At 36.5% G+C, this 10,281-nt stretch overlaps 1 pseudogene; it reads left to right on the top strand.

Moving 5' to 3' along the window:
* The first annotated feature begins 1,718 nt into the window (after positions 1-1,718).
* LOC142552239 (endoglucanase 6-like) lies at positions 1,719-5,957 on the top strand (annotated as a pseudogene).
* Positions 5,958-10,281: the final 4,324 nt, after the last annotated feature.

Genomic DNA, 10,281 nt, shown 5'->3' on the forward strand with positions numbered 1-10,281 from the left:
CGCTTTAGCCACGGTCGAGGTTCCCTTCGAGAAAAATTATCTATATATTTTTGGTGTTAAATAAATATTAACAAGATCGGATTTTAATTTTATATATTTGAATTATTAGCATTTTTATTTGCACACGTATGTTATACAAGCTTGAGCTTGTTAAATCATTTGTTTTTTTCTAATCTTATTTACATAAAATTTGCATAAATTGTGTGGAAATAGTTGTTTGAGGTTCACATATCATAATAATAATAGCATGTGGCGAGAGGCCCTTGCTAGCCTGATTTATGGAACATATGCACATGCATGCCAAATGCCAGGTCAGAGAGTTAAAATTAAAATTGTTTCATGGTAAATCACTTTTTTATATACATATATATTTATTTATTTTAAAGAAATGTTAATTATATTGTTGAATTATGTTAGTAGAATGGAATGAAGAAAATGATTGGTATAAAGCTGTTTATGTTATTTATCTAGGATAATGATGTTGATATAAATTGTTTATAATATTTTTTCACTGATATTTATTTTGCTAATTTTTTAATTTAATCTTTTTTCTCAGTATTCTTTTAAAAATTTGGTAAATATGCATAGCTCCATGATTTAAATTTGAAAAATATAAATATATGTATTAATATGATATTTGTGTAGGTATAAATATTTGATCATCTGGACGGATACGAGGATGAAGATAAAAATTGAATATCCGATACAGATGGAGTTTGGGATGGACGTGAATATAATAGATGAGTATGTAAACGGATGGTATAAAATTATACATGAATCCAACTCATTATCATCCATAATTTGAATTGATATTAATAAATTATTACAGAATATTTAAAATAAATGATAATAGAGCTGTAAATGGTCCGACGGTTCATTGACGGGCCAAATCCCATATCGGGCTCATCAAAACCAAACTCAGTTAAAAAGCCCAACCTTATCGACCAAAAGATTACATCGGTTCATATTAACCCGGATCATATCGAGGCCCGGTAGGCTCATTGTTATATACATACATATTTGTCTGGTTTTGATCAATTTTTTTTTATTGTTAATTCATATTTGAAAAAACAAACTACTAATTTTTTTAAAAAAGGTGATAAAACCCATTCCTTTCGCGTCAAAATATTTCTTGCAACATGTAAATTATAAACTATATAATTTTATAGAAGAAAATACTCGAAAATAGAATTATCAAGCTTTACATATTTTTATGTGTATAAAACTAAATATTCAGTTAAGTTGATCAATTAATTAACGTAAAATTTTGGGGCAAAAACTTGTGTGAGATGGTCTCACATGTCATATTTTGTGAGACGGATCTCTTATTTGGATCATGCATAAAAAAGTATTACTTTTTATGTTAAGATTATTACTTTTTATTGTGAATATCGATAGGGTTGACCTGTTTCAAAGATAAAGATTCGTGATACCATCTCACGAGAGACCTACTCAAATTTTGAATCCAATCCTCCTTTTATTAAATTACTTCAATGTCTATATTTCTTGTTTTATCTTTCCGTGTGAATCAAAAGACCTTTTTTAACGGTTTACCTTTTTCAAAGAAGAAACGAACTGGGAAGCACATTTAGGCGGGAAGCTCAAGTCGGTGGCCCGACCCGAATCAATGGAAGCCGATTGCGCATATTGAACTTACACTTGGATCTCGTTATTCACCTTAACCTTGAAAGCGCCAAACAACAGCAGCAGCAGCACATGGCTCCATTTTCATCTTCCCTTCGTAAAGAACATGGAAACCCTGTAATTTATGTTTTGAGTTCAATAATATCATCGACACTTGAAATATACATGACAGCATTTATTAGTATCTGCCCATCTTTCTGTACCATTTCCTCCCTCATCTCTTTATATAATATGTCTTTATCCCTTTCCTTTCTCTCAATCCCCGCCTTTCTTCCTTCTATACTTCTTTTCGAGTGTAGCACTTCGCTCGTTGTTGAGTTTATATCAAGTTTTAGCTGGTGAAACTGGAACAGCAGAGGTTTATATATGTCTGTGCAGCCCATTTGAGTTTAAATTTTTTTTCCACGTTGTTGTTACAAGTTTTGATTGGAAAAATCTTCAGGGCTCTGTTTTTCAATGGCTCCTCTGTTTTTGGTGCTTTGGGCTCTCCTTCCTCGGGCATTGGCTGGCCATGACTACGGCCAAGCTCTTAGCAAGAGTATTCTTTTCTTTGAAGCTCAGAGATCTGGTTACTTGCCCAGTAACCAAAGAGTGAAATGGAGGGGTCATTCTGGGCTCAACGATGGAAAAATCAGTGGCGTGAGTTTCCCTTCATTTTCCATACCAAATCTCGTATGTCCAATTCTGGTTTGTCAATTGTCATTTTCGTTTGGGATCGCTGAACTATTGCAGGTGGATCTGGTGGGAGGATACTACGACGCAGGGGACAACGTTAAATTCGGTTTGCCGATGGCATTCACCATTACGATGATGTCTTGGAGCGTAATAGAATATGGAAGGCAAATGGGTGGTAGTGGGGAACTTGGGCACGCCATTGATGCCATCAAATGGGGCACTGATTACTTCATTAAAGCTCATCCCCATCCATATATTCTCTACGGAGAGGTAAACCACTTTTCCCAAGTCATTTTTAGAGACTGAAAATTTTAAAAAAGAAAAATGACATCTTTTATATATGAAATTCTAGTATAAATGCAATATAATCTATTTTATTCAGCGTGTCACTCTATTTCCAATTAGATGATGATCGTTAACACTTAACATCCAGGTTACAAATATGTTCTTCATGATCATCATTACATTAACTCAAACGAACCCTTGGCCGACAATGCAGTATCTTTGATAACTATTAATCAGGAAAAAAAATGTTTCAATGTCATTTTTGGTTAAGTGAAGGTGGGAGATGGAAACACAGACCACAACTGCTGGCAGAGGCCAGAGGACATGACCACATCAAGAGCTGCTTACAAGATCGACCCCAGCCACCCAGGTTCCGACCTCGCAGGAGAGACAGCTGCCGCCATGGCCGCTGCCTCCATGGTCTTCCGCCGCTACAATCCTTCCTACTCGGTGGAGCTCCTCAAACATGCGTACCAGGTAATTTATTCTAGTCGTCAACAAAATTTGAAGTTGGATCCCCTGTTCCAGGATGACAATAATTAGGTAGTTAATCGAAGGTGGTTGGTCTCGGTGCACTGTAGCAGTGGATGACACATTTATTGCAAAAATCTTCAGGGATCTGATCTCTTGTAAGTATCAGTCGGTGGGCTCATGGACAAGAAGCTTGATATTTTAAGCAAGATTTAGGACCTTCATAAATAAGATATAACGGTACATAAAAAAAATAATGGGTCGTACGAATAAGAGATTCGTACACATAAAATTGATGGTGTGACGATTTAATAAGTTTTTGTGTAGTAAATATGTTACCTGTGGAATAAGTTCCCTCATAAATATTATATGTAATTATATAATATTTATCATCCACGCTGAACCGTACAGATTTGGTGCCCTTTCATGCTGAACCGCCGAGTCATATCATCTATGAAATATCAATTTTTTTTCCTATGTGCCCGATTTGCATTAAACTCGTCCTTTGTTGGTTTCAGCTATTTGACTTTGCTGACAAGTACAGGGGAAAATATGACAGTAGCATCAGAGTAGCACAGAAATATTATCGATCTATTAGTGGATATGCTGTATGTGATCCCAGCCCTTTATTAATGCTACTTTTATTTTTGTATATTTTTGAAAATATAATTGAATTGTTATGGGGGCAGGATGAACTGTTGTGGGCAGCCGCATGGCTGTACAAGGCAACAAATAATGAGTACTACTTGAATTACTTAGGAGACCATGGTGATTCACTTGGTGGAACTTATTGGGCCATGACTGAATTTGGTTGGGATGTTAAGTATGCAGGGTGTTCAAACCCTTGTTGCTAAGGTTACTTTTTCTTGATTTTGAAGTTACGTACTCATGATAAATTATTTTTCAAGATCTGGATATAAACTTAGATTATGATACTCGTATGATCTCATTTCAGTTTTTTAAAAATGTTGTAGTTTGGCATAAAAGATGAGATATACGACTGATCAAGATAAATTTTCAAGATACCGATCGGCATTGTATATGTTTTTGCAGCTTCTGATGGCAGGGAAAGGTGGAAGATATACTTCAGTTTTTGAGGGTTATCTGGAGAAGGCCGAGTTCTTCATGTGTTCCTGCCTGGGAAAGGGGACGCTCAACGTTCAAAGGACACCTGGAGGGCTCATATTTAGACAAAGATGGAACAACATGCAGTTTGTGACCAGTGCTACGTTTATTATGACTGTCTACTCAGACTATCTCACATCAGCTGGCAAATCCCTCAAATGTGCATCTGGCTACGTCTCGTCCTCCGAGCTTTTCTCCTTTGCTAAATCTCAGGTGCTTGCTTATGCTAACATCATTCACCACTTTCATATCCATTTCCACTTAAAATCTATGTTTCGAATGTGAATATTTGTTATAGTAAAAGTAGATAGTTGGGCCTACTTTTCGTTAGCTCAATTTTTGGGAGCACTTGAAGATTTTCGTTGTTGATGTTTAGAGAAAAGTAGTTGATATCAAATATGATTGGCTCTTGTTTTTGAGGTTAGGTGGACTACATTCTTGGATTTAACCCACGAGCTACGAGTTACATGGTTGGATATGGAAACAATTATCCTAGACAAGTGCACCACAGGGCTTCCTCGATTGTATCTTTTAAGGTAGATCCTTCATTTGTTAGCTGCAGGGGAGGCTATTCCACATGGTATAAGAGAAAGCGAAGTGACCCGAATCTTCTTACCGGTGCCGTTGTTGGAGGACCTGATGCTTACGACAATTTTGCTGATCAAAGGGACGATTATGAACAAACTGAGCCTGCAACTTACAACAATGCCCCACTTCTTGGCGTATTGGCAAGGCTACATGGTGGTCATGGTGGCTATAACCAGCTCCTTCCAGGTTTGTTCACTTCATCCAAAGACTTTCTTGATAGTTGATACCAACTTTAAGAACTAGAGGCGAGAATTAATGTTTTGTGGCATTCGTGATCTTAGTCGAGCTGCCTGCACTTAAACCGATTGTCAATATTCCAACTCCAGCTATGAAGCCGGTTATAGATCCATTTCCAGGTACCATTCAACACATTCATTTTTTCCCTATTGCGTTGTTTACCAGAAAGAAACCTTGCTATAGACAGACGAAATCTTCATTCTTGGATTGCATATTAAACCCCACAACCGGATTTGCAGATTCATCAGCCAAGCCAATCGGTATCACTCAAAAGCTTACAACTTCATGGATACAGAACGGAGTAACTTACCACAGATATTTGGCAACAATCACCAACAAATCTCCCAAAAACCTGAAGACTCTGAAACTCGATATTTCCAAGCTCTATGGTCCGATATGGGGTCTTGCAAAGTCTGGTAGTTCGTACTTCTTCCCTGAATGGATACACACTTTGGCTGCTGGGAAAAGCCTTGAATTCGTTTATATCCACTCGGCTTCTTCAGCAGAGGTCCTGGTATCAAGTTATACTCTTGTGTAACCAAAGTTATACTCCAATCGGTTTTTAATCCGGTTCTGTGATCAAGAATTGTGCAGCTATACAAGACAGTGATCAAGAATTTGATATTTCTTTTTCTAAAGTTTCTGTGAATTTGAATTGCGTGTTGATTTGTGATCTCGGTCGGGCAAGGTTGAAATGAGATCGAAAGTAGAGAAGAGACGATCAAAGATTAGACAAGTGCTCATCCTCTTTCTTATTCACTTCTTCTGCCCGTAGAATATGTAACCAGACAGTGGAATAGACATTGAAAATGTGTGTGAGAAATAAAAAAAAAAGTCTTGTTGATTTGTACTATTTGGCGAGTCTGAGAATTCCGTTGTTGCCATTATTTGTGTTGGACGACTGTTGCATATTTCACATGATTCTTGATTGAGCAAAATACCTAGTGCTTTTTTTATCTGACATTTTCTTGTTTTTTTCTTCACCGAATTGAAAATTTTATTTTTGGGACAAACTAACAAAAATCCTTTAATATATTTTTCAAATATATTAAAACTATACAATTTTATTTTACTTTATGTATAAATTAAATTAAACAGTATAGTAAAAGTTAAGAACTAAGCAAAGACATGAGAATATGAAAGTTATATGTTTTTAAATATGTAAGAAACCAAAACTAAATAAATAACTTCCCTGAAAGTGCAAATTAAAAACTCAGTCATAACCCTTACGACTCCTACTTTACAAAACGGAACCACGACTAAGAAAGCAAATCCAAGTCAAAGACTCGGAATACTTTTATAACATTCAACTCTAAAGCCACCAAAAAAAAAAAAATAGTAATAGATGAAATAACACAGATGACAGATTCACAGACACGAGTTTATTCCAGAAAAGAAATAAAATTACAAACAAAAGTTGATACCGATTCAGTTCAACTGCACAACTATCCCCAGAGACGTAGCTAGAAAATATTTTGATCCTGGCCTGAATGAATCGATAAAAAACATTAAATAATATAAATCAAATATTTAAAAATTAACTATTAATATTATAGAGTTATACAAACCAGATATAAACTACTGAAGATGTGCCCCGCGGTTTTTCATTGACTATAACTCATCTTCGCGTGAAATTTCCAACCAGCAGGAGACTAGCAGCTCTCATCCTCTTGTTTTCATTTTGGGGGGAACGGCTATGAAAAAAAACCCTCAGGAAATGGGCTAAAAATTGGGCTAAAAATTAAAAATACAAGGCTAAAATTAAAAAAAAAAAAAAAACTCAATCCATATTCCTAACTGTGGGGACTCGGACGCTAATCATCTTCTTAATCGTTTTTTGGGAATAATTGGATCAATTAATTAAACAAGGTCTAAATTTTTTTTTAATTGGGCCATGTATAAACAAGTGTACAAATCTATACAACAAGTTATATTCCATTTTATTTAAATACACGATCAGTGCAATATATACATCATGATCTAAAGTACAAAATCTGTTCAAAGTACAATCATAAATAAACTAGTGTCATCTCAATCACATAACCAGTGATAAACTACTAGTTCCACGTCTAAGTCCGGAATCACCACTTTAATCACCACCTCTCATTCTCTTCTTGACCCTGATTCTGTCCCACCTGTTGTCATGCACACATACAAACACAACAACAGCCGGATAACTTCGGTGAGAATAGAATTCTCAGTATAAACAATGTATACATGCAATGTATAAAAATCATAAACATTTATTAAAAACTTGAATCATAATCTGAAACATAAATCGATACAAACATGTAACATAATCTATGAAACATAATTGATACAAGTCTGTAAATCAAACTCTGACTCTTATTCTTTGACTCGACTCAATCCGGCCTAGTCTAGGGATCCCGATTGAATAAGAACGCAACAACTCACCTACTCTCCTCAGCTAGATGGGGGTACGTTCTTACTCCCAGACTTTGGTACACTATATCGAATATTTGCAATAGAAGCTGATCTGCATTCTAAGCAACATCGATATAAACCAAACGTCCAGTGACATGGCACCTCTGCCAATAACTCTGTCACGACTTGGCACATCTGCCAAATACTCTATATCTCAAATCAATCGTCTAAATCATGCTTTCTATAAATCAATATAACAAGCATATAAATTCAATGAATTCAAATATATCAAATGAATAACAAATAAGTATGTAATTTAGGAAAACTCAAGTTATATCTCACTCGATCATTCTCCATGTGCAATCATTGATTTATACCTTTCTTTTGTCGATCTGGCGAAGTCCAAGTCTGGAATTCGAAGCTGTCAATGTCAATCGAATCTGAAATGACATATCGAGAAGTATAATATCAATATACAACTCAATTCTAGACCTGTTCTGGTCCATATTCAACATAATCTGATCAATGTCGACGGCATAACGGCACAATCTCGATATACCCAACCAGTCAACAACAAGAGATACTATCTATAACTCATAACCGATAACAATATCATCATAATTATAATCCATAATTCAAATCTGTTCAATCTCAATCAATATAATCTGAAAAATCATAACAATTTCATAAACCGTCTGATCTTCAATCCGGTTTCGATTGTACGATTACCAGTATATCCAGAACGCATAATAACAATCAAATCACAATTTCTTCGACATCATATTTTCGAATCATGCCGGAAATAAATAAGACTTACATACTTTTTTTCGATAGGATCACATAACTAAACTCGGATTGAAATTCTGATGTACGGATCTTGCACAATCAAATTTCTAAGAATTAATAAAGCTTGAGGGTTAATCTATGGAGGTCTCGATCTCTTTCTGGAAATGCTGAATGCAATATGAAGAATTTACACCCTTTAAAGCATGGCAAGACAAGTGTCCCACTCAAATCTCATTAATTGCACTTTAGCCCCTGAAATCTTCACTATTTGCAATTTGGTCCTCACAACTCTTTTTCATTCAATTTCAATTCTATGGAATTGTAAAACCATGGAATATGACTCAACATTCCAAATTCATAAATTAAATAATTTCGGATTAAAATGATAAAATCTCGGGCCTTACACTGATTAAACTCAAAAATGTAGCCTGGACTGGAGCCCAACCCAACCTTTGGGGTGGCTCTGTCCCTGACTACGACGCTAATGTTGTCTCTACTTCCCTTGGCAATGGCTACCTTGGCCAATGCTGCCGCCGCTTCCGGAGCACCGGTTTGCGGCTCTATTGTCCCACCTAGACAGTTCTTTACGACTTGACACGCGACCGTATTGCACAACACATCCCACAGGCCATCTGTGGATATTATGAGGAAGTCGTCCGACTCTGTTCTTTTGGTGACCATGACCTCGGGCTCTGAGACTATGTAATGCCCGGGATTTGCTGTATTGTTAATTTGAAATGAATTGTTTATTAATTGATGTAATTATAGATGGAGCAGATTAGACCGGGATAGGCGGAAAGGAGATTTGAATTATGTGTGAGGATTGAGCCTCGCGCATATGCGCGTTCATGCCGGGCGCATATGTGCGGAGTGGGCAGAGAACCTTGCGCATATGCGCGACATGGATCCGCGCATGTGCGCGAGGGTACCCGAGAGTTGTGAAGAATGGTAAAGGACCTCGCGCATATGCGCCGAACGAGGGAGCGCATATGCGTGAGTTGCCGTGATGAGTACGCGCCGAGACATTATGTCTCGCGCATATGCGCCGAGGATGGTCGCGCATATACGCGAGACGTGCAGTGCAAAGAATCATGCCATGTTTGCTGGCCATGCAATTTATATGAAAAAGGATTCATTTCTTCATTCCAACATCAAAGCAATTGAGAGAAGCTCTGGGGGAAAGAGTGAAAAATATTTACGCCTTTATATTTCGATCCGTCCGTTAGATTTTGAATCCAACTTCAGTACTGTGTTCCTATCGACGCAAGCTACAACTGGACGTAAGTTTTGTTACGTTTTGTTAAGATTTGAAATTATGATATTGCTGGAATCGAATATGATTCATATATGGTGTTTCTGATATGTTAGACATCATATAATCGCAGTCAGATTGAGAAACATATTGATTATGGAATTGTTATGGTTTTTCATATTATATTGATTGATATTGGACAGATTTGAATTATGAATTGATTACAGATTGTGTTGGATATCAATTATGGATTGTAATTATTATCTGTTGATATTGTATTGATGGGGATATTCAGATTGTTCCGTTATGCCATTGATTTTGAGTTAAATCTAGATTGATCAGATTGGTATTGATTTTAGCAGTATATTGATATGGTACTATTGATATTGTCATTGCCAGATTGAGTGTTGAGAGACTTTGAATTCCAGACAGGAACGTCGTCAGAACTACAATAAAAGAAAGGTATAAGTCAATGTGGTACCGGGAGAACGACTCGAGTATGATATACTTGAGTTTCCCTAAATCACATACTTATTGTTATTGTGTGCATTGATTTGAATTGATATGCTTGTTCTATTGATTTATAGAAAGCATGTATTAGACGAGTATTAGACGAGTGATCTGGTGACATAAGTGCCGATAGTGATGGATCGTCACTGGCACATTGCACATTGTCACAAAATAGTGAGTTGGCGATAGTGCCAAAGTCTGTGACGGATAGGTCAAGACACCGGATGTTCGGTTATATCGAAGTGGATAGAATTGGAGTTTCTTCTATTACTGATGTTCGATATGGAATACCAACATCTGAAAACCGGGATCCCTAGACTAGG

This window comes from Primulina tabacum, chromosome 7, assembly GCF_025594145.1.
Source record: "Primulina tabacum isolate GXHZ01 chromosome 7, ASM2559414v2, whole genome shotgun sequence".
NCBI classification, from domain to species: Eukaryota; Viridiplantae; Streptophyta; class Magnoliopsida; order Lamiales; family Gesneriaceae; genus Primulina; species Primulina tabacum.